Source organism: Mus musculus, chromosome 5 (assembly GCF_000001635.26).
Source record: "Mus musculus strain C57BL/6J chromosome 5, GRCm38.p6 C57BL/6J".
Taxonomy (NCBI): Eukaryota; Metazoa; Chordata; class Mammalia; order Rodentia; family Muridae; genus Mus; species Mus musculus.
Genome location: NC_000071.6, coordinates 128,886,913 through 128,911,763, shown reverse-complemented (window position 1 = coordinate 128,911,763; position 24,851 = coordinate 128,886,913). Strand labels below are relative to the sequence as shown.

The following is a 24,851-nucleotide window of genomic DNA, read 5'->3' as shown; positions in this document are numbered from 1 at the left end:
CAGTTGATTGTTGGGGGAGGGGATAAGCCGGGTCTCCAGAAAGCATGTACCCCAGAGGCGGGCAGAAACTGCCCTCTGAACACCTTGCCAGCTGCCTGCTACACCTTTTGGTTCTGGTGCTGGCAGAAGAGATGGTTGGCTCTTTCTTGCCACAGTAGTCTGGGGATCTTTATTATCAAGCCGTGAAATCAGTGCGTTTGCCCCTCGGTGCTGGCACGCCTCTGTGTTTGGTATCTGAGCTTCCATGGTGTACTGTATGCAATCTCTGTCCTCTCTGATGTCTGCAGTACTTCTTGCCCAATTTAAGTTCCAGCTACACGCTCTTTCCTGAGCCTGTGAATGGAAAGTGGCGGTGGTCTCCCTACCACCTGGCCCCCTGCTGTGGCAGCCATGGGTGGCTACATTTTAAGTGAATGGAACTGAAGGAGATTGTGTTCAGTGAAATAAAACAGACATGAAAGACAAGGACAATATATTCTCTCATACAAGAAATTTGAAAATTTAAGAGCCAAGCATGGTGGAACATGCCTTTAATCCCAGTACTTGGGAAACAGAGGCCTTGTTTACAGCCAAACTGAGAAAGTCAGGCGCAGAGGCTAATAGTGCTGGTAACTGATACTTGCCGGTGCCTCTCCTGCAGTGTGCATATTCTGTCCCTGCATTGAAACCCACCCTTTCTACTGGCCCGGATTAGTGATACGGAGTTGTTTGTTTCTCAGAGGACCACCACATTCGTAGAAGTCTTTGGGTCTGGGTGGGTCACGTGACAAGTTCTAACCAGCAAGAATGGGTCTGTTGTATGCATGTGTGTGTGTACATGTGTGTACATGTATGTACATGTGTGTGGGCTGGCATCTGATGGCAGTCAGGCGGAAGCACCTTTACCACTCTCCTCTTCCGAGGAGGCATAAAGGTGTGTTGCAGGGGACCTGAGATACCAGCACCTTACTTGGGGCAGAGAGGGGCTAACGTTCACACCCTCTGTGAACTAGGATATACCTTATTTATTTATTTTTTTATGTTTTTGAGAGAGAGGATTCCCTGACTGATCCTAGAGCTTGCCCACAAGAATAGACTAGTTGCCACCAAGTTCCAGGGCTCTTTCTCTATCTGTGCTTTGAAGGCATTTGGTGAGCAGCTAAAGGCCTCTCTCAGGGTGGGTGTCCCTTTCTTTCTATCACCAAGCCCAAAAGGCTTTTCCTCTCCCTGACAGCCTTGGGAACATTTTTTTCATATCTGTCGTTTATTATAGAATATTCAGATACAAAGAAATAAAGACATTGAGCTGAAGAGATGGTTCAGTGGTTAAGAGCATTTCCTGTTCTCTCGGAGGACCCAGGTTTCCTTCTCAGCACCTGAGTGTGCACTTTCAGGGCATCTAGTGCCCTCTTCTGTCCTCCTCAGGCACCAGACATTCATGCAAAGTGCATATATGTGTACACACACACACACACACACACACACACACACACGCAAAATACCCATACCCATAGGATAGAAATAAATAGCAGCTAGGATCATATCTGCCCCATGACAATCACTGCTTATTTGTAGGGGGTACCCTGTAGCTTTCCTATACAATGGTGTGTGTGTGTGTGCACATGCAAATGCACGTGTCCTATGTGTTCCATAGGTTCCCAGGTTGTAGAAGAGTAGGTTGGGGACCAACCAAAGCTGCTCCTCAAAACATCCATCCCCCCTGCCTCAGGGTATCCTCACCCCTGCCCCTGCTGACTGCAGAGTCTATGCTCTGGGCTCAGAGCCTGGCTTTGTGACAATGAGTTGAGTGCCCCCTCATTTTCTAGGAGGTAGCCCTGAAGGCTCTTACAGCCTTTAGCTTTGCATGGTATGTGGTACAGAAGGCTATCCTAGTTCACAGAGAGGTCTCTAATGATCCAGTGTAGAACTACTCCATTGTCTCAGAGCTCGTTTCCATCATACAACTGAGACATTTGTGACCCCCAGATTGGTGCCAGGCAAACATGGAAGGGCTCACTCTCTTAATTCTAGTTAGGAGGACACAGCTATGCCCAATTCTAAAATCCACACTGACTCTGCTTGGACCCCAGGCAAGCTTTTTTTATGGTGAATAGAAGCTTGAGTCCAGCCAGTACTGAGAACAGAGACGTGAGGCTCAGGGTGCAGGAAGGCTGGACACAGAGCGCACGGGATGAAGGGTTTTCAGTCCTGATGGCCCAGGCTGCATTTCCCCCGAGTTCACCATTGGCCTCAGGTTTCCTCACATCTTTGTTCTCTGTGCTGACTCTCCAGAGCGATCATGACAAGACCTCGGTCTTGAACTCTACACAATGCCTCCCACCCCTGTACATCATACTTAGCTGCTAAGTTGACACACAGGCACAGTAACTCAAGCCAATTAATTTGGACTTGCTCTTCAGACCCCTTGAGATATTGAGGGTTTTAACCTCCCTCATCCACAGGGACGTGTTGTAATATTAGTTTTCTTAAGTGGCTAATGAATCAGGGCTATGCAGAGTCAGGATCCGTGTGCAGTTTTTGAGACAGCCTGCAATCTGGGTTACACACATGCACACACATGCACAGACACTGATACACACATGCACACATATGCTGATATACATGTGCACGTACTGACACATGCACAGGTACCCACACACTAACACACATAGTGCCACACATGCACAGGCACATAGACTGGCATACATATAGTCACACACATGCACATACATACACATACTGACACATGCATAGGCACACATACTAACACACAAACATGCACACACACATTGGCACACACTGACACACATACATACTGACACACAGGCATGCACACATTGACACACACATACTGACGCACACACCGACACATGCACATGTGCCCATGAACACACACATCTGCTCTATCTGCTCTAATACATTAAAAAAAGAAGCCAGGATACGGGCGTGGTGGCGCACGCCTTTAATCCCAGCACTCAGGAGGCAGAGGCAGGGGGATTTCTGAGTTCGAGGCCAGCCTGGTCTACAAAGTGAGTTCCAGGACAGCCAGAGTTATACAGAGAAACCCTGTCTCGAAAAACCAGAAGAAGGAGGAGGAGGAGGAGGAGGAGGAGGAGGAGGAGGAGGAGGAGCAGCAGCAGCAGCAGCAGCAGCAGCAGCAGCAGCAGCAGCAGCAGCTGCTGCTGCTGCTGCCGCCTCCCCTGCCAGGCTGTCAGTCATTAAGATCACAGCTCAGGAAGTAGGTGTGTCTCATTCACTTCCCCCATCTTCCAGTCTGGCTTCAGACCCTTGTGCCGCTTCAAGAATTTGACTTGTTTCTCCATTTTCTTCCCTTATCCCAGGCCAGTCCTTTCTGCCTGTGAGTGGCTGTAGGAGGGTGACTGTCTGGGCTCCTGCCTCAAGGCCTTTGAAACCTGCCGCATCCCATGCATTCATTTATTCTCTCTCTCTCTCTCTCTCTCTCTCTCTCTCTCTCTCTCTCTCTCTCTCTCTCTCCCTCCCTCCCTCCCTCCCTTCTTCCCTCCCTCCTTTCTTCCTTCTCTCCCTCCCTTCCCTCTCCCTTTCTATCTCTCCCTCCTTCCTTCTCTCTCTCCCTCCCCTTCTCTCTTCCTCCCTCTCTCCCTCTTCCTCTGCCTCCCCTCCTAGTCCTGGGATCTTCTATGACAGTGCAGAGACCCTCAGACCCTGAGGGAGAATGCAGACGGCTATAGAGATCAGAAGCATTCTAAAAGAGGAGGTGGTGGCTGGACACAGGCTCTCAGCACCCTTCACCCCTGTGTGTTTGTCAGGCTTATCTTACCAGCTTAATGACTACCAAAGAGTGTGACTCTTAGCTGTTGGGTCTTAAGAGGTGTCAGCTCTAGGTCCCAGGTCCCACAGCAGACACAAAGTCCCTGAGTAGACCCTGCTGTATGAACCTATTTGAAGTCTGTTTTTTTCCTGTTTGTAGGGCCACACTACCTCTGGGGTCTCAAGACTCCAAACTAGTACCACAGAAGCCCCTTCTTGTACACAAAATCCCACTGGCTCTGAGGTTAAGGCAGGGCCTTCTGCTGTAGGCGACAGAGACCCGAACCCAAAGCAGTATTTAACAATAGGAGCAGTGCTAGGGCTTTTGCCCAAGCATGCTGTGGGTGGCACCTGGTTGATATCTGTCCTGTCTGTCACAGGAACTTTGTCTCCGACCCTTGAGGCCTTGAGTTGAGGGTCAGGTGAGGTCAAGGGCCTTGTTTCTAAGACTTTTCTTTGGAATGGCACCCAGCAGGACAGTACTGAGGAACATCTGACTTTCTATCATTCTCAGATTATGATGTCATGTCTCGGAATGGCTCCGAAGCAGCATTGACCCAAGCTGACAAGGGACATACATGGTGGGTTACAATGATTCCCATGTTGTCCTTCACTCTGGGTACCAAGAGGCCCATGTTGACTTTATTTAATCCCATTGTGGGTGTACCTGCCCAATTGTCACTTTATAACATTCCTGGCATATTACAGTATTGACTTTTCTTTAATATTAACAAAGACAGGGGCTAGGAAGATGGCTCAGTGGATAAAGTGCTTTCTATGTGTGTGTGAGGATCCAAGTTCAAATCCCTAGCACATATGTAAGTGCCAGGCAGGTATGGCAGCCAAGTGCAGGAGAGGCAGAGACAGGGCGACCCGGGAGAATGGTGGCTGGTCAATCTAGCTCAAATAGTGAGCTCTGAGGTCACTGAATGCTCTACCTTCAATATAGAAGGCAAAGAACAATGAAGACAAGACCCTACATCAACTTCTGACCTCACTTATGTTCACATACTTGCGCCACACACATGCAAACACACACACACACCTGCACGTGTGCACACCTACACACATGCAAATACACTATACACACATACTTGTACACAGGTACATATAACACTTGAAAACATATACATTACACACACATACAAGCACACATATATATAACACATAGGCACACAGACATACCACATATCCATCTGTATCACACACTTGTGTATATCACATACATAACACCACACTCACACTATACACACATATCACACACTTGAATATGTCATACATACCATCTCTCTCTCTCTCTCTCTCTCTCTCTCACACACACACACACACACACACACACACAGAGTTGGAAATAGACAGCTAAGAACGTCATCTCTTTCCCTGTAGTTTATATCAGCCACCTACATCTTTATGGGGGGATGGGGAAGACCATGGCTGTATATGTTCAGACTGGCCAACTTAAAATCTCAAAGCCTCTCCTGCTAAGCTATGCCTCAGTTTCTCCATCTGTAACATACACAGAGATGGTCTCAGTGCCTGCCTCGTAGGTCTTTGAGGGTTCCATGCGACACTTTTGGTCAAGGTGCTTAGAGTGTAGGGCTTAGTGTTTAGTAACTGCTCACCATGCTGGCTGCTGTTATTGTCCCAGGGATGTTAATAATCAGCATTAGAAACGAAGATCCAAATTGCCAAATTATTTTATTTTAGAAAAAAAATCAATACCCCACACGCTGAATTTCAGTTTGGAGAGAAGTAATTGGGCTTAGCCTGGCGACAGAGCCATGTGACTGTCAGAGGCTTTTAGAGGCAGTGAAATTAATGGTCATGTACTATGATTAACCTGATGGGGGGGCTCCTGGGTGGGGAGGCATTTAATTAGACTTCAGGCATGGCTACTGGGTAGCCACACTTGGGCAGGCGTCATCCCAGGCATCCAGCTCTCTGCTCTGCAAGCTCTCTTCTCTGGTGACAGGGGCAGTTCTGTGGTGAGCCCTTCCACCATCTTCCATGTTGGCTTAAACACCATGGCAGACAGCCCCAGGCAGGTCCCAGTGCTGTGCACCACCTGGAGCCTTAGGTGACCGTTGTTAAAGATTGGCTGTGGAGGGGAAGCATGCTGTCCAGAACCTATCTTTGTTCTCTACCTGAGAGGGAAACCTGCAGTGGAAGGTGGAAGATTCCTGACATACTGGGAGCTTGTAAGTGTCCTTTAAAAATTAGTTATCGTGATTAGTGTCTGTGATGGTTTGTGTTTCTCAGCCCAGGGAGTGGCATTTTTAGAAGGTGTGTCCCGGTTGGAGTAGGTGTGGCCTTGCTGAAGTGGGTGTGTCACACTGGCTGTGGGCTTTAAGACCCTCATCCCAGCTGCCTGGAGGCCAGTATTCTGCTATCAGCCTTCAGATGAAGATGTAGCTTCTCCTGTACCGTGCCTGCCTGGATGCTGCCATGCTCCCGCCTTGGTGATAACGGACTGAACCTCTGAACCTGTAAGCCAGCCCCAGTTAAATGTTGTCCTTATAAGAGTTGCCTTGGTCATGGTTGTCTGTTCACAGCAGTGAAACCCTAACTAAGACGGTGTGTTTGTGTATGCACCTGTGATGTTTGTGTGCTGTAGTGTGCATGAGGGGGGTCAGAGGACAATTTTTTTGTGAGGTTAGTTCTCTCCTTCTACTTTTATAGGGGTCCTGGGATTGAACTCGGGTCATCGGGGCTGCGTGGCAAGCACTTGAGCCACCACGCCATCTTGGCAGCCCACAAGTGTCTTTAGAACTCTGGAATTACTTTATTGATTGATTGCCTCTCCGGGGCTCGGAGCAGTCTGACTCCTTTTCCTGGGGGAAGGTTTTATCTTGCTTTCAATTTTCACTTGTTAATGCTCTGTCATTCACAGCCAACTGGAAACACAAGACACAACGTCTTTAATTCAACAATGCTTTCCGGCACTTCTGAGGAGCCGGATGCCTCCTGGGGATGGAGACAGCTTTGAACACAGTGTCCCAGCTCTGGCCCTGGGCTGTGTGTGTGACATGGTGGTAGTGAATGAACCTCGCAGGCGTGGGAAGGGTGCCGAGACTTGTTAAATGCAAAACAATAGCAGCAAAGGGGCAGGAGTGGGGTTATATTTTTGGACATCAAAAGAAATTAGACTTAGCTGAGTGATGCTGCAGGTAGATCTCCAAGTTTGAGGCCAGCCTGGTCTACAGAGTGAGTTCTGAGGATAGCCAGAGAGAGAGGAAAAACCCTGCCTTGAAAAACAAAACAAACAGAAACCCAAACAAACAAAAATGACTATATAAAACAGAGTTTTGGGTTTAAAGATAAATTGACATAGAATTTGGGGGTCCATTCCATACCTTTCATTTTCCTTACCATCTTCTGAAAGAAGTTCATTTTGATACAAGTGAGACCCAATACTGGCATTTTGTATGTCCACAGATCCATAGGTTCCCAGAACTGTATACCCTGTGGGGTGGGGGGCCCACAAGGGAAGGGAGAGTAGGAAAAGCAGTGTTTTCTGGGCCCTGCTTATTGTGGAAACACAAGATTCCACAGTGACTCTGTCGGTGTGACTCACCCTGACAGATATGCCCTGCGCTAGCAGCCCCCATTTACAGATTGAATTTCCTCTCTATTGATGGACACCAAGCCGCTCCCATGCCTGGGGCTGTTCATGAATAAGTAAACAGTCTTCCAGCCCGGTGCAGAGCTGAGCAGAGCAGCCGGTTGGAGCTGAGAGACCAGTGAGCCCAGGAGTGCTGGAGGGGAGACCTGGCCAGCCTGTGGGAGCCACTGGTCCCAGATCCTGTAAGTACCTGCTTTGTGGGATGGGACAAGCCAGTTGAGTGACTGCACCTACACTCATCTGGGCAGACAGAAAGCCCAGCCTCCCTGTGGATTATGGCTGGCAGCAAGAAGTATTTCTGAACCCAGTAGGGGGACTTTCCAGCCTCCACGTGTAACTCACACCTCCAAATCCTCCGGGCTGTAATCGTGGTTTAAATTTCGGTTGTGATCTGTGGACTTAGCTCTAGATCTGTCCCCAGGCTGATCTCAGCCAGGAGACATCTTTGACCTGGTGGGATGCGCCCATGGAATAGATTGCAAGGAAGGTGTTCACCCTCCCGTGTCACGAAGGGTAATAAGGACATACAGGTAGACCATGGCAGACTGCATGCTACCAATCCTTAGACAACCATTTTTTTCAAGACTGCCTTTACCTTTGCTTTTTTAAACATCACATCCAGACTCGTTCACCTTTAAGACATCTTGGGCAGAAAGTCTGCTTCCTTTTCTATTTAGGACCAATTTGGGCTTCAAGTTTGAAGCCCAGCTGTTAAGACCGAGATTAACCCCATGAAGAGTTTAGAGGGCAAATAGAATCAGAAAATGCTTAGGAAACGCCAGCATTTTCCATTTATATAGTCCAGTGTTAGTGGGACGCTGATGACAGGGTTCAAGAGCAGAGGGTAGTTAGTTAATTTTGTCAACGTGGGGGGCAAACACAAGAAAACAGACCCGCCCTTGTGGTGGAAGGAACTCTCCGGCCCACAATGGTCCTGTTTACAGAGCTGAGCAGGTGGCTCTTGTTTGTGTATGTGGCTCAGCATTGGATGGCCGCAGTAAAAGGTCCATCAATTAATCATGGCTTCTGCTCCCATCTCCCTACGCAGCTCAGTTAATTAAAGCTCTGCACGAAGTGGTAGCCTAGCTCCGTGCTCCATTCTGCCATGCACGTCCTCTCAGAGCTGTTATCCAGCCGGACCACTTTGGAATTAATAAGCCTCGCTCACAGGAAGCCTCAGAGAGCAGTTTCCTATGCTTTCACAGAATGAGCAGGCTCTCCAGCCAGCCGTGTGGGACATAGACCTCGCACAGGAACCAGAATGATGATAGAGAGCCAGTTTGACTGATTCTATGCAGAGCCTCCCTGTCCCTCCCCCCAAGTTCATGAAATGTACCATGGACCTAGGAACTACTAATCTAGTGACAAATAGGCTTAGGGGTTGAGGCGATGTCTTGGTGCTTAAAGAACTTGCCAAGGAAACGAGAGGACCAGAGTTTGGACCCCAGAATGCACAAGGATGGTGGGTGGGTGTGGCAGCCTACCCATAATTCCAGCCTTAGAAGGCTGAGGCAGGAGATTGTGAGAGCAAGCAGGTGGCTAGCAAGACTGGCAGAATCGGTGAGCCCTGGGGTTGATTGACAGACACTGCCTCAGTGGATAAGGTAGAAGAGACATTGACCTTGGGCTTCCACAGGTTCATCTACACACATGCACATAAGTGTGCCCACACACTTGTTAAACATGCATGTTAAACACAGGCACATCATACACCTGAAAATGGAAAAGAAAAAAATCATCGGCGTGGGGAAAGTTCCTGTAACTTGTAGGTTAGAATGATTCTTCTGTCATTCTGTTTATTCGTAATGTTTTTCTTGAGAAAGCATCATGCCCCACCCACCCACCCTGAGAACTACATGTGGCAGGGGGAGAGACTGGAGCGTTTGGTATTTTTGTTTTTTAATTTTTATTAGGTATTTTCCCCGTTTACATTTCCAATGCTATCCCAAAAGTCCCCCATACCCACCCCCCTACTCCCCTACCCACCCACCCCTTTTTGGCCCTAGCGTTCCCCTGTACTGTCAGATGACATCCTGACACATTTCTGCCAGGCAGAGGGTCACACTGGAGGGCTGCACCTTGATGCATATTCTTGTGTGTGTGTGTTGTATTGTGTGTGCATTGTAGTATGTGCTCATGTGTGTTGTATGTGCATGTGTGGTGTGTGCGCTTGTGTGTTGTGCGTGCATTGTGGTGTGTGTGTATATGAGTTGTGAGTGCACTATAGTCTATGTATGCATTGTTGGATGTGTGTGCTGTGTGTGTATTGTGGTGTGTGTGCATGTGTGGAGGAGCACCTGCATCTGTGGCGTACATTTCAAGGCCAGACATTGCTGTTGGTTGTCTTTCTTGACTGAACCCCATCTTACATTTTGAGGAAGGCGTGAGGCCAAAATAGGAACAGTAAACCTTGCAGGTTTAGGGAATTAAACCCAGCTCGGTAGCTGGCTTGCTCTAGGGATCCCAAGCTCCAGTGTGCTGGAATTACAGGTGGGCTATAAACATGTATGTGGGTTTTGGGGATCCAAACTCTGGTTCTCACATTTTCTTTGGTGAGCCATCACCCCTGCCTTGCACTTAAAATAGTGTATCATCATCATCATCATCATTATTATTATTAATTGCTCATGTGTGTATTTGTAGAAGCCAGAGGGCGACCATAGGTGGCCCTCAGAATTCATAAACCTCTCGGCTTGTCTCTGTCTCTCCAGTACAGGCATTACAAGTGTTCACTATGTCCCATATTCATCCTCCCACGCCCCGTCCACCCCCCAACTTTTGAAATGTGAGTTCTGGGAAGCGAACCCTGGTCCCTTGAAAGAGCAACAAGTGCTCTTAACTGCAGAGTCATCTCTCGGGCCCTATACTGCTATTTTTTGACTAAACATCATAAATGAAAAATAGCACCTTGTGTTATGCTAGATGAGTGGTTTGCTGGCAAGAACAGTTTTGCCTTTCAGGGGATAACCTGGAAGCGTGCGAGGGAGAGCTGGCAGCATCTGGTTTTAGGGTAACTGCTCGGTCATCTACTCTGAGAGTTACCTGCCTCAAATGTAGGCATGGTGAGGTCGGGAAGCCCTTTCAGAGATGAGGAATTAGCCATTTGCCCCATATCCTACACACCTGCCTGAGTGGCTATCTTGCTCAAGGCAACAGTTAGCCTCATAGCAGTTATCATGTGACACGTTACCTATAGACCCAGCCAGGCAGGCACTGCAGTTCATTGTACAGCTCTGGCACATGGTGGTGGTGCACACCTTTAAATCCAGCACTTGGGAGGCAGAGGCAGGTGAATCTCTGAGTTCAAGGCCAGCCTGGTCTATAGAATGAGTTCCATGACAGCCAGGGCTACTCAGAGAAACCCTGTCTCATAGCCCGTGACTCCTAAATAATTTTTCCTGGAGTTATATATCACTTCTCATTGTAATTGTCTTCCATTCACTTATTAATACTTATTGCTTACACTATGCCCACTCCCCTCCTTAAAACTTCCCTTAGATCCTCTAGCTTTTCCTTGAGACCATATACAATTAGGGCAGAATCACATATAGATTAGGCAGAGTGGCTGGATATTCAGGTGAGAGTCCCAGGACCCTCCCTTCTGTTGGGGAACATCAAAAGTCAACAAGCCTAGCTGGAATGATCTTTTGTGAGCACACCACACACACACACACACACACACACACACACACACACACACACACTTACTTCTGCTTCGGATAGCTTGTGGAGGTCAGAGGACAGCTTTCAGGAGTTGGTTCTCTCCTTCCACTATATGGGTCCCAGGGACGGCATTCATCTCTCCCCGCATTGGGTCACATCATTGAAATTTGAGTTTTAAGCTTTCCTGTTGGTTTGGGTTATTTTTATGGGAGGTTTGGTTTTAATGCAGAGTCAATCTGAGGGGCGCTGCTTGATCCTGGAGAGAAGTCTAAACAGCTTAGCAGATGTCAGAGGTGGCCTCAGTCTAGATGGCTGGCCGGGAGTGGCAGGACCTTCTGGGGCTATGGTAGTGAGTGAGACCTTTTACTCTGGATTAGTCTTTAATGAAGTTGGTATTTTCAGTCTCGTACGCCGTGAAGTTCATGTGGGGATACACGACACCTTCAGAGCTGGGAGGAACGCCCACAGGCAGATTTGTTTCTTTGTTTCTAATAAGGTGACCTCTTGGCCTCTGACTGTTCTCTCTACATCCGGAGCACTCTCATTAAATATGGCCAGAAAGCAAGCCTCGCTCTCCTGTCTAGACGGCCTTCCGGCACATCCTTTTGCACGTCCTCCTAATCTTATTAGATTCTAGCTCGAGTTGAGATGGTACGTGAATGTTCCACCTTTCCCACCAACCCCGAGTCCTGAAAGGACAAGCTCTCATTTACCACTGGTCTCAAGGACTGCCAGGCAGGGCAGAGGTGCGTGGTAGACGCTTGCTTAATTGAAATGAATTGAATTTCGGCCATGCAGACTGGGTTTTCGATTCTGAAGCCTTCAGAGGAAGCCTGCCTGGCTTTGTTCTTCAGTCACTTACCCTGCTATAATTTCTGCCTGTGTCACTTGTGAGCCTTGTGATAAAAACCCAGGGCCATTCAAGTTGTCACCTTATCCCCTTGACTCTAGAGAACTGGAAAAAAATCTTGTTTTAGCACAATAAAAGGGAAAAGAAGCAATGTCTCGTACTTCGTCTCAGTCAGAGGATCTGGGGGTGTGAGCACGGAAGCACAACTCTCACCTCAAAGAGGACAAGGGATAGTTTATTCTCGAGCCACATAGGAGAGCCTGCAGCCTGGGAGCAAAGACTCGGGTTACCCTAAAGTACTTGGTGCATGCTAAGTGTTTCGTGAAGGTTTTATAGTAACGAAGTCAGAAAGCGAGTCACTTTTCACATTCATTGTTGGAAGCATCCAAGGTTTACATCAAAGCCTTGCAACCTCTGCCGTAGGACTCAGGTGTCACTATCTGATGTCACCTCTTAGCCTTTTGATTGGTAGAAGGAAAGGATTTCTTGATGATGGCCATGATATGGGTAGGTAATAAGTGCCTATTTATAAGGGGACTAAAGATGTCCCTAGGTAAGTTATGACTGGACTCTGGACCTGTAACATCCCAGCTTCTCCTGAGTTATGAAGGTTCTAATCCGAAGGTCAGTGCAAGGTGGCCTTTTGGTCACAGACAATACTCGGGAATTCATTTCTGTTCTTTGGTACCTGATGGTACCAAGTGTTCGTTCCCTCCTGTGTGTTCATTTAGCCTTTGATTTTTATGCATTAATTTGGCCTATGGAGATACTTTCTGGATGGTGAAGTAAGTCATCAGCCGTGCCTTGATAATAAGGGCAAGGGGCAGGGCTCCCACGTTGACTTGTCTTCAGCTCAGTCTAGGTAATGAGCCCAGGGCTGGCTAGTTTTTATCAGCTTGACATAACATAGAGTCAAGTAGGAGGAGGAGGTCTCAACTGAAGAATATCAGATTGGATTGTGGCCATGTCTACCAGAGACGATTTTGATGGGTGATTGATGTGTGTGGGGGCCCACTGTGGGCAGTACCATCCCTAGGCAGAGTCGGAACTATGCTGTACAGGAAAGCTAGCTGAGTCTGAAGTTGTGATCAAGCCAGTAAGCAGAGTTCCCCTGTGGCTTCTCCTTCAGTTCTTGCTTGAGATCCTGCTGTGATTTTCCCCAATATTGGTGTCTTAGTTACTCCTTTATTTTTGTGATAAGACAGTATAACTAAGGTAGATAATAGGAGAAAATGGTTATTTGGGGCTTATTGTTTCAGAGGGTTAGAGTCTATGGCAGTTATGGTAAGGAAGATGGCAGCAGGCAGGCATGGTGCTGGAGCAGTAGCTGAGAGCTTACATCTGATCCATGTAGGGCAGAGAGGCAGGGAAGAGCTAACTGGGAATGGTATGGGCTTCAGAAACTTCAAAGCCCATCTCAGTTGACACACCTCTTTTAACAAGACCACACCTCCTAATCCTTCCCAAATAGTTCTACCAATTGAGGACCAAGCATTCAAACATATGAGCCTTTAGGGGTCATTCTCAGTTGGACTGAGACTAGAAAGTGTGAGTTAGACAACCCCTTTCCAAAGTTGCCCTTGGTCATTTTTTTTTTTAAGTCACAGTTAAGGAAAAGCAAACTAGAGGAAGCCCTAAATACCTTGATCTTGCAGAGTCTAGGACTTGGAGAACTAATGGATGGTCATGGGGCTTGGGGGTGGTGGCTAAGGATGTGGCTCAGTTGGAAAACTGTGTAGCATGCAGGAGACCCTGGTTTCTGGACATCATATATATGCTGGGCTGGGAGGCACACACCTGTCATCCTAGTTCTTGGGAAGTGGAGGCAAGGAGACCAAAAGATCAAGGGCATCCTTGGATGCAGAGCGAGTTCAAACCAGCCTGATCTAGATGAGACCCTCCAGGAAAGTTCTATGTCAGGACTATATTATTTCTCATAGTTGCTGACCAGCAAGTTTGGATGATGATACAGAAAGTTCCAGGCTGGGAAGGCTGTGAGTCAGGCTACACTTTCAGCTGGCCTTGATGGAGTAGCGTCACCCCTGACTCCTTTGCCCCTCGGGTATGGAGGAAGGTGCAAGCAACATGGAGCCACTTCTGCCTGCAGAAGCTCACGTGTGCTCTTTCCTGCTCTTTAGAAATGACCCGCCATACCTGAAGACCACAGGTGCTAAAGACGATTTGATTAGACCCAACACTGGGAAGACTTCACTGTGTCCAGAGACAGGGACATAGCTGTAGAGATTGGTGGTAAGTGGCCCTCTGGCCCTTTGGAAGCTCTGTTCTTCCTTCCTGTGCCATATAAGGGCTGTGTCTGGTCTTCACAGTGCAGCAGTTTAGTCAAGACAGGTTTATTGAGTGTCAGTTGTATGTCTTTGGTTTGGGAGGGTGGCCCATGCTCTTGAGAGGTGGCTGTGCAAAGGTCCTGAGGTCAGATAACATGGGGGACAGTCTGTTAGGAGCACTTATCAGAGAGAGGTAGACAGACCAGTTTTCTAGGACTTCAAACTCTAGGTTAGAATGGTGATTGTAAATCACATTTTGCATTTCTTTACACCACCCTGTACTCTTGAGTGTTCTTACAAGTCAATGTGGCGCAAGGAGCATTCAGACAAGCATGACCTCGGTGCGTTGGGGGATGGTGTTCCTCTTAACGAGTGAGAAGACATAGGAAATGGATCTTCTGGTCCTCCCTGAAGTCAGTCCTGATTGCCTTACTCTGGAGTCACTGAAGCATGCAAAGTAGTTCAGAAGAAAAGCGATTTTGTTTGGATGGCCTTTGGTTTGAGGCTTCCCAGGCAGAGAGAGGTGTGGCCTGGATGCAGGGAAGTTCACACTGTGCCCAAGAAAGGGAGTGAAGAGGTAAAGTGGCAGTTGTGTCCGCTGCCTCAGGCTTTCAACCTGCAACTGCCTGCCAGGTAGTGGCTGCCATAGTTGTTGCATTTGTATTTGGGATATGAAGCAGAAAGCATGGCACAGAACTTGGCTATGCAGGGAACGGGGTGAGGCTCTGGCAGAATCAAATGGTGGGGCGGTGAGCCTCGGACTCCAAAGCAACAGGATGTCAGAAGAGGCGATGATATTCCATGGTGAACACAGTGTAGATGGTTACCTTCCTGGGATGGTGATGGCGGTGGCGATGGTGGCAATATGAGGATGATTGTGATGGCGTGCATGATTATGATGCTGTTAATGGCGGAGATATCGATAGTGATATCAGTAGTGACGACACTGGTGATATTGGTGGTGATAGCAATGATGGTGATGATATTAATGGTGATATTGATGGTGATGCTGCTGATGACGGTGATGATATTGATGGTCATGCTGCTGCTGCTAATGATATTAATGTGATGATGGTGATGATCCTGATGGTGGTATCAGTGATGATATTGATGATGATGATGATATTAATAGTGATGATAGCAATGAGATTGATGGTGATGCCAATGTTATAGAGGAAAGGATCCAGACAGTATGTGTTCCATATGCTTGGATTCACACCCAATTCTCTGACTTCTATTGCCCTACAGGGAGTAAGAAGGGGTCCATATATACCTCGCTCAGCTATTTTAGATATAGGATATGTGCTTGGCAATCATTTGGCTTCCATCACGAGACAGCCACAAATCCTCACCGAAAGTAACGGTATCATCCTCAAAAGAGGGAGCTGCCTGGAAAATACCACAAAATTTAGTGGTATCAAATGGACTGCATGGTAGATATCATTTAGAATGAGCAGGGGTTTGTCCTAAAACACCAGAAAGAGTCATGAAGAATGCTGCGGAGGAGGACCTGGCTTGGCTGAAAGAGGTGGTGTGTCATAATTTCTGCATGCTTTTTTCCTCTAAGTGTGTCTGTTGTATAAACTTTTAATCCCAACCCGGGGTTTCTACCCCACCTTTGACCCTTTAGTTCCCAGATGAAACACACACACACACACACACAGCCTTTATATTTACAATAAGCTTTACACAGCACAAGAGCTGGGCAGATATCTGCCCTCTATGCTATTAGAATCAGTGTTCCTATTGATAACCCTGAGTGATTACTTACTATGTTCCACCTGGGCTGCTCTGATCTCCATCTGGCCAGTCCTCAGGGCCACATTTTTATGGCTCACCTAACCCAGGATGGCTTCTCCTTCTTCCTCCTGCACCCTTTTCTTCCCCTCGTGGTTTTCCTCCGACCCCAAGTCTGCGACTTGAACTGACTTGAACTGAGCACACATCACTAAGAACCGCATCTAAAATTAGCTTTTCCCTTACTTTTGAAGGGTACAGAACATTTGAATTACTTAACCATGGAGGGAAAGTAGGAAGATAGTCTCCAGAATTTCAAAACTATTGACCGAGAGACTCAGAGAGAGGATGTTCATTTGACTGAAGGGTCGGGAGCCTCAGCCCTGAGGGATATCCTAGTCTGCCACCGTAAGCATGCCTTCATGATCATTAGGTGTTAAGCTCTCAGGGGCAGAGTTTTTTTTTTTTTTTTAATAAGTTTGTAAAGACCATGACTGTGAACATTGTTGGAAACTTTCCTTCAGAGATCAGGGGTCCCTGGTGAGTTGAAGAAAAACGTTAAAACATTTATTCACGGGTCTGACTGAGTTAGAAAAGTTATGGCACCCGCATCTCTTTCACAGGAGTGCACTGTGTGCCTGCAGCTTTAAATAATTTACCCTGTCTTATTGCAAAGGCAACAGATGCACCAGAAAAGAAAAAGAAATCACGTTTTACAGAGGCGTATGAAATAAATGTTAAATGCTCCTGGATAGCTTCCCCATCTTGAATCCCACTGACTACCACAATTAGACTTTGATATTTCTTTGCTGAAGTTGTGATTCCCAACTTCACATGGTTCATATGCACATGGTTGGTGCTGGATTATAAAATGGGTGAAGGTTAACCACTCAGGTTCTTGCTTGGGTGTGTGCTTTACAGGGTCTAACAGCACCTACTGGTGCCTATTACAGGAGCTGGGTAAATATTTATTGAGATAGGGATCTCTGATCCTGGCAGGAAATGCCCCCCTCTGCCTCCTGCCACCCTGAGCCCTGTGCCTTGAGAACCTTGAGGTGCACCATCTGTTAGTTTATCCTGCTAGATGAGCTATATAGGGCCTGCCTCCCGGCTTGGTAGACAACCACTGTCTGCTTGATGCTCTGCTAGCAGAAACTAGATCCAAGTGTTGAGTTTTGGGGAGAGAGAGAAGAAGACGAGGAAGGATGGAGAGAAGAAGGGAGAGAGGGATGGAGAAAGGGAAGGGAATGGAGAGAGAGAGAAAAAGAGAGACACAGAGAGAGCATCTCTTCTGTCTCTAGAGAATTTGAGTTTTCTGTTTGGTGAAGCCACTATGTATATACATCCCCACCCCCACCCTGATATTTTCTGCAATGTTCTGCAGGTTAACAGAAGAAACAACAGCAATGAACAAGCCTCCTATTGTATTAGTGGGAAAAAAATATAACACCGTCTCTCATGGGGATGTGTTCTGAGACACCCCCCTCAGAGAGGGGGGTTGCCACAGAATTCTGAACCCTACAGATACTTTGTTTTCTGCTGGGCCAAGGCAAAACTTAATTTATGAATGGGTAACTGGAGCCCAGCCCCAGCTCAGTGTCCCTGGATTTGATCCCCAGCACCCAAACACATCAGTCAATAAGGCACAGTGAGAGATCAATGCACAGTGTTAGCATAAAGTGGATAGAGTGGGACTGCAGTAACAGTATACCGCAGTGTAGCGTTATAATAATAAAACTTACTCTTTCTTGAATTTTCCACTTAATGTTTTTGAACTGTGAGGGGTGTGAATAACTGTGGCTGTGTGGGAGTGGGGTGGGGGATGGGGAAAGACACGACTGTAGGATTATTTGTTAGAAAAAAAAATCTTAACCTTCTTAGGAGATGGAGGAAGGAGGATTATGAGGGAAGGAAGGGCTAGATGATAAGTTCAAGGCCAGCCTGGGCCTTGAACACGCACACATACACATGAATGGAGTGTGTGTGTGTGGGGGTCCTAACTAGCACACTATCCAGTGATTGCATCCAAAGTTTCCTCTTTCCATGTATGTATCTCATTAAAAGAAATGGCAGTTAACAGTGGGAAAACTCAGGGAGCCATGTCTGAGAAGTAGGGACCCTGTTCTCTCTGCTGTCAGAGATGGAACCTCTGATGCCGTGGGTCGCTTGGCATATGGTGGCCGCTTCTTGATAATTCTTGAGGCACAAAGGACCACCAAGCTAGGCTGGGCTTCATGGTGGGCGGTTTGGTAGAGAACTCTGATCTGGTCTGATCATAATGTAGTTTGGGCAGGAATGTCTGGTTTAAGTGGCTCTTTATGCTATTATTCTTCCTGGCTAAAGCAATTATCCATTTCAAATCTGATTTTGTTTACTTCTTCTTCTTAAGTAGGCAAGACAACGTGGGGCGGCTGTGTCCACATCTGAGACAGTGTTTGGCCCCAGGCGGATTGTTTGTGACTTCCCAGCAGGAAGTACGTGAGGTTGTCTGGCTTACAGGCCTGGGGTGCTGATGGCTCTGTGTTTGTCTCAAAGGCTGCAAAGAATGAAAGAAAGAGGGGAGGAGGGAGGCAGACCATCTTAGTCCAGGTTTCTTTCTTTCTTTCTTTCTTTCTTTCTTTCTTTCTTTCTTTCTTTCTTTCTTTCTTTCTTTCTTTTCTTTTCTTTTTTTTTTTTTCTCTAGACAGGGTTTCTCTGTGTAGCCCTGGCTGTCCTGGAACTCACTTTGTAGACCAGGCTGGCCTCGAACTCAGAAATCCACCTGCCTCTACCTCCCAAGTGCTAGGATTAAAAGCGTGTGCCATCACCGCCCGGCTCTTAGTCCGGGTTTCTATTACTGCGATGAAACACTGTGACCAAAAAGCAAACTGGGGAGGAAAGGGTTTATTTGGCTTACGTTTTCACATTGCTGTTCATCCTTGAATGGAGTCAGGACTGGAACTCAGGCAGGGCAGGAGCTTGGAGGCCAGTGCTGATGAGAAGGCCATGGAGGGCTGCTGCTTACTGGCTTGCCCATCAGGCTTGCTCAGCCTGCTTATGTGAACCCCGAGTCTCGCTGGAGAGAAACCACGTCCACCACTGAGCTAACTTAAAGCAAGCTTTTAACTAAATACTGACCAAGATGGGGTTTGGTCAGGACTACTCCCTGGAACCTCCAGCTGAGAGGCCCCTGACACTCTCATGAGGCTTTGTTATTTTCCAAGAACTACAACTCCCAGCATTCCAGGAAGTTACCTGGTCCTTGGGCAGGTGGTGCTTAAAGGTATACTTTCTGGTGTTACTATTCCTTTCCTCTCCTTTCCTTTTTCTTTTCCTTTTTCCTTTCCTTTTTCCTTCCCCTTTTCCTTTCCTTTTTCCTTTCCCTTTCCCTTTTCCTTTCCCTTTCCTTTTTCCTTTCCCTTTTCCTTTCCTTTTTCCTTTCCCTTTCCTTTTTCCTTTCCCTTTTCCTTTCCCTTTCTTTTTCCTTTCCTTTTCCTTTCCTTTTCCCTCCCTCCCTCCCTCCCTTTTCTTTCCTTTCCTTTCCTTTCCTTTCCTTTCCTTTCCTTTCCTTTCCTTTCCTTTCCTTTCCTTTCCTTTCCTTTCCTTTCCTTTCCTTTCCTTTCCTTTCCTTTCCTTCCTTCCTTCCTTCCTTCCTTCCTTCTTTGGTTATTATATTTACATTTCAAATGTTGTTCCCCTTCCCAGCCTCCCCTCTGTAGCCCCCCCCATTGCATGCCCCCTCTCATTTGCCTCTAAGAGGGTGCTCTCCCACCTACCCACCCACCCAGTCACTCCCACCTTACCCCAGGCTGTCCTTGAAGGCCCAATTCTCTTTCCTCCACTGCCAAGTGCTAGGATTACAGGTGTGTACTGCCACATCCGGTTTTATGTGGTGCTGGATGGAATCCAGGGCTTTGTGTGTCTAGTGCCAGGCACATACTCTACCAACCGAGCCACATCTCCAGCCCCCAAAGATCTTGATGTCACTTGTTTGCCATGTGTTCTTGCCAATCCAGATCCCAGGCCACCAATGACTGACTTGTTCTTGTTCGTTCTGTAGACTAGAGAAATAAGGTTGAAGACACGGTGGCATATTTTTAGGTGTCTGGAGTCCCAACACAGTGATGTCACTAATGTTAAGGGCTCTGGCTGGGTAGAGGTGGAAAACTAGCTCAAAAGTCCCACAGGTAAGGGCAGTAGGGGTGAGAGTGAATTGACCTCTTTAACTGAGGTGGAAGTTCTCTGGTACAGGAATGGTGTGATCCAGGAGCTCAAAGACTGTCTTGGAAAAGCAAACTCCTTTCCCTTTAGGCTGGCTTTAGTTTTAATTAGAGCTCTTAATAAGGTACTTTGCATACAGGCCTGGCACATTGTCACACTGTCTGTTGATGAGTGGGAGAAAGATACCATCACTGCATGGTCTCCACACTTGTCCCTCAGGAGATGGTAGTCCCAATTTTAGCAGGCATCTTTCAAAGGACCTTTTGCCTGGGTCCATGCTCAGGGGAGTCAGAGTCAGTGTGTAAGACCATCTTTCAAACCAGAGAGGCCGCACTTCCTAGGGCTGCTGCCACAGGCAGGTGGGCAGGGGCTCCTCTGTTGCTTTCTCTCTTGTTTATTTATTTATTTATTTATTTATTTACTCTCTCTGTGTGTGTGTGTGTGTGTGTGTGTGTGTGTATACACTGTGGCTTTTGTATGGAGGTCAGAGGATAACTTGTGGGAGCTGGTTCTTTCCATCCATAGTACATACCCAGGGATCAAACTTAAGTTGCCAGGCTAGACCACAAACCTCCTTACCTGCTGAGCCCTCTTGCAAGCCCCTAGCTCTCCGTCTTACAAAGGGGAACTTGTTGAAGAATCCAGGAGGACAAGGACAAGCACCAGAAAAGCCTTAAAAATATAGAGAGCCCTGGCAGCACAGGACTCTCAGGGTGGCCCTGCAGTATGGGCTGCCCCATGACTTTCTGTCTGTGGGTCCTGCTGCTCAAGGATGACATTCAAAGGAGCCTGACTCAACTCAGGCATCCACCTTGGGCTAGAGGAGGGTACCAGACCACTCCCAAGGATCCAGGAGCTGTGTGATCCTATAGGACGACGTCTTTGTTAGGGTTACTGTTGCTACATGGAAACGCCATGGCCAAAGCTGCTCGGGGAGGAAAGTGTCTGTTTCCTTCACAGTTCCATGGAACAGTTCATCATCGAAAGCAGCAAGGGCAGGAACTCGTGCAGTGTAGGAACCTGGAGGCAGGAGCTGATGCAGAGGCTACAGAGGGGTGCTGCTTACTGGCTTGCTCCCTATAGCTTGCTTAGACAGACAGACAGACAGACAGACAGCAGCCTGGTGGTGCTCTAAGGACATCTCTGTCCTACAAGGCAGAGTGGAAGTCCCTTCCTATGGGTCTCAGAGGAGGGGGGGTGGGGTCATGTCACGTGGTTAGTGAGTAGCCAAATAGCACAGGTCAGCAGCCAGGCTGTGCCTGGTTCCCAGGTGGTGCAGGGAGAGGGTCCTGCATCCTGGGCCAGGAGTGGAAGTGATGCATGGGAAGTGATGGCAAAGGGTGCATTGTAGCTGGGTTGTATCCATAGTAAGGGTGGGGGGATGTACAGCCACTTTAGTCCTTTGATGCTCAGAGTATGGTAACTTGGGGTCTGTAAACCTCCGTATGAAAGTGAGTTTGGCAGATGTCAGGTACCTGGGAAATCTGCTAGGGGGCATCAGAGTCAGGCTCTCAGTAGGGAGCTTGCCATGCCCTAAGCAATAGCTTGGAGAACTGAGAGGCTGCTTGGTGGGCGTGGCTGGATCATCCTCTAGCCTAGAGGCCTTATCCCTCAACAACTGTGGAGCTCTGCTTCTGGGCCTCACTGTCTCTATGCATTATTTAAGAAGGGTAATTAACACCAAGTGACATTTTAGCCTACTGTCTCTAAGGACTTTGTGTTGATGACATTCAACAGGAAGGAATACAATAGGGGGCTCCCTGAGGGGCTACAGGTGGCAGAGATGAGGGCTTCTTAGACATGGACAGACAGACTGGGGTGGGGGAGAACACAGTTACCCCTAGCAGCTGTAAAATTGCTCTGGGGACCTGGGAGCCTCCCAGGAGAACCACACTGCATACTTAACTCAGGTCCATCTGCCCTTGCAAGTCTTCCTAATGGTTGACCCTAACTCCAGGTCATTATCCGTAGAGACAACTAAGCTCCTCCCATTGGAAGGTCTCAGAGATGGGTTCACGAGGGACACTGAGGCAGTGTATCAAAGAAGCATTAGCACTTTAGATGGAACAGCAGCGTGGTCAGGGCTCTGAGGAGAGAAATCAGGACCTTCGTGATAAAAAGGGGGAGGGTCTCTTCTACTTTTCGGAGGATAAGGGTTTCATAGTAGATGCCTGCAGTGAGGCTCTCTGATTCCCAGGCGGGAGACTGAGAAGGGGAGCAGGCCAATGTGGTTGCCAATCTCCACTTTGATATAAATTCCCCAGGTAAGGGAGACCCTGGCTCTGGGAAGCGTGGTATCAGCTGGCTATTCAGTGTCTCCGAAGGTGTCTGTCAGTGTCTGTGAGAGAGGAAAGGACTGCTGTGTGTATTGTGACCTGAACAACAGCTTGATTCCCACATGACATCTTTACTATGTTTGCCCAAAATAATGCAGGCCTGGTGCCTTGGAGGGTTTGAGGCACTGCCAGGTGGTACCAGACTGGGACGTGTACACAGCTCATGGGCCTCCAAATCTACACCTCTCTCTCCAAGGCTACTTGGTGCAGGACAGCTGCCTTCCTTCAAGGGAAGGCTTTGGGTCTTCAGTACCAGACACTGAATGTGGCAAAGAACTTCCTGTTACTTCTGCTCCCAGATGTAGCAGGCTATCCTCAGAGCAGACAATCTACTGTATTTGCCCCAGGGCCATTATGCACCAGAAGACACTGGCAATCAGATTGAATGGGGTTCGAAACTGTACTTTTAAAACTGCCCTCAAGAGGTGCAGAGAAATAACTCAGCCCTAGTGACTGGCTGCTAGGTGCCTAGAAATCATGCATACATGCTTGCTTGTTTGCTTAAAGATTTATTTGATTTTTAAATTACATGCATATTTGCATGTCTGTGTGTGGGTAGGAACACTGGAGTGTAATTGCCCTTGGAGTCCAGAAGAGGGTGTTAGATCCCGAGAAACTAAAATTACAGGTGGTTGTGAGCTGTCCGGCATGAGTGCTTAGAACTGAACTCAGGTCCTCTGCCAGAGTGGTACACGCTCTTGACTGCTGAGCCATCTCTCCATCCCTATCAAGTTGGTTCCCTCATAACTCTAGAGGGAGGTTTTGGTATATTGCCAGCCCAGCTGGTACCCTAAAATCTCCTGTAGAACTTGAGGGCTCAAAGGATGCCAACTAGGTTTTTGAGAGATGATGGAAGGGAGGGTCTCTGTTTCCTCATCTGCAGAGGAACCAAGGTGAATGCCTGGACCAGCATCCTTTGTGATCATGAGGGTTAATGGCTGCCATGTGGCTCTTATAAATTGGCACTATGTAAAGTGGTCATTAAATAAAGAAATCTTTGGAAACCTTCCATGGCCAGAGGCAGTAGGGGAGTAATAGACAATGTTCTCTTTAACCCCTCTCAAGTTTTATGCCATTTAGTTAGGAGAGCCATAGGCTTCCCTAGGGAACTGCACCATGCTCGTTTGCATTCTCGATGCATAGTAGCTGCTGAATTAGATGTTTAATTTAATTAATGAACATGCATCTCCCGAAGTGCCTCTCTCTCCGCAGTGGATTCCGCTCTCCCATCTTTCTCTTTGAGCTTCGACTTGCTGAAGTAAGTCTTTGAAGATGAACATAGATCAATAATCCTGTCTCCGTGCCGTGTACACAGAGACCCAGGGTAGATTCAGAGCGACTCTGGAGAAAAGCGGTCTGTGCACTGGGAGATAATTGCATTACTGAGTTTGCAAACCTCTTGTCCAGCATTGAGGCCGGACCACGGAAGCTCAGCACCACCCTCATAACAAACTCAATTAAGGCATCAAGTTGGAAGCTGAGTTAGGCAGTACATTAATTTTTAATCTGTGGCTGTAGCTTGCTTTCAAGCACAGTGGCCTAACGACTACCAATCCTACAAGAAATGAAGGAGAGAAATATACTTGCCAGCTAGGAAAGCTGGCCTTTGCTCTGGCCCTGCCTGGTCTACCCAGAGAGGGCCTGGCTTGGAGACTTGCAGTCTGCTGATGAAGTTTGTCTATTTTCTGAAGACAGGAGTCCTGGTGGCCTGGACTGATTCTGCCTTCCTTGTGATCTTGATGATGGTGTTGCTTAGATTTGCTGACGGTACCTTGACAATGAGACTCTAGTTCCCTATGGGTTTTCCCAGTTCGATTAAGTGTGGTCTTGGGAAAGAGAGCTCTGTTTGGCATCCTGGCAGGAAGTGCAGGGAGCCCTCGGGTGTGATTTGGTGGGGGAACCTCAATTTGTAGATGTGGGCAGGGCTCAGGAGGTAGAGAGGCATCCCGTCTGGCCACACAGGCAATTGTTGTCTGACTAGTTCTTCCAGGGTACAGCTCAATGAGTAGGTATGTAATAGTCTTAATAGTGTTATATAAATATTGTTTTTTTAATTTTGTTTTGTTTTTCAAGTAACTTTCTATGATTTTTAATTCAAACACTGTATTAGTTAGGGGGCCTGTAGAGCAGAGGTTATCAACCTGTGGGTCTTGGCCCTTTTGGGGGTCAAATGGCCCTTTCACAGGGGTCCAGTGTCAGATACCCTTCACGCCACATAGTTACATTACAGTTCCTATGTGTGGGCCCCTGGCAGTGCAGTGCTGTGGATCCTCACCTATGAAACGTTTACATAAATGTTCAGCTCTCTAAGACAGCAGTTCTCAGCCTTCCTAATGCTGCTACTTTTTAATACAGTTCTTCATGTTGTGGTGATTCCCCTAACCATAACA

General features: G+C 47.6%; 1 protein-coding gene across 14 annotated transcripts in view; it reads left to right on the top strand.

Annotated features, from left to right (window-relative positions):
* Positions 1-24,851, top strand: part of Rimbp2 (RIMS binding protein 2) — a 195,857-nt gene that overhangs the window by 41,881 nt on the left and 129,125 nt on the right. Inside the window, exon 2 of one of the 14 annotated variants that reach the window (XM_006504289.4) lies at positions 14,042-14,153. The exons of the other annotated variants lie outside the window; for them this stretch is intronic. The gene's annotated coding sequence lies outside the window, so the exon portion shown is untranslated. The remainder of the gene's footprint in view (positions 1-14,041; positions 14,154-24,851) is intronic. 14 annotated transcript variants of the gene reach the window in all.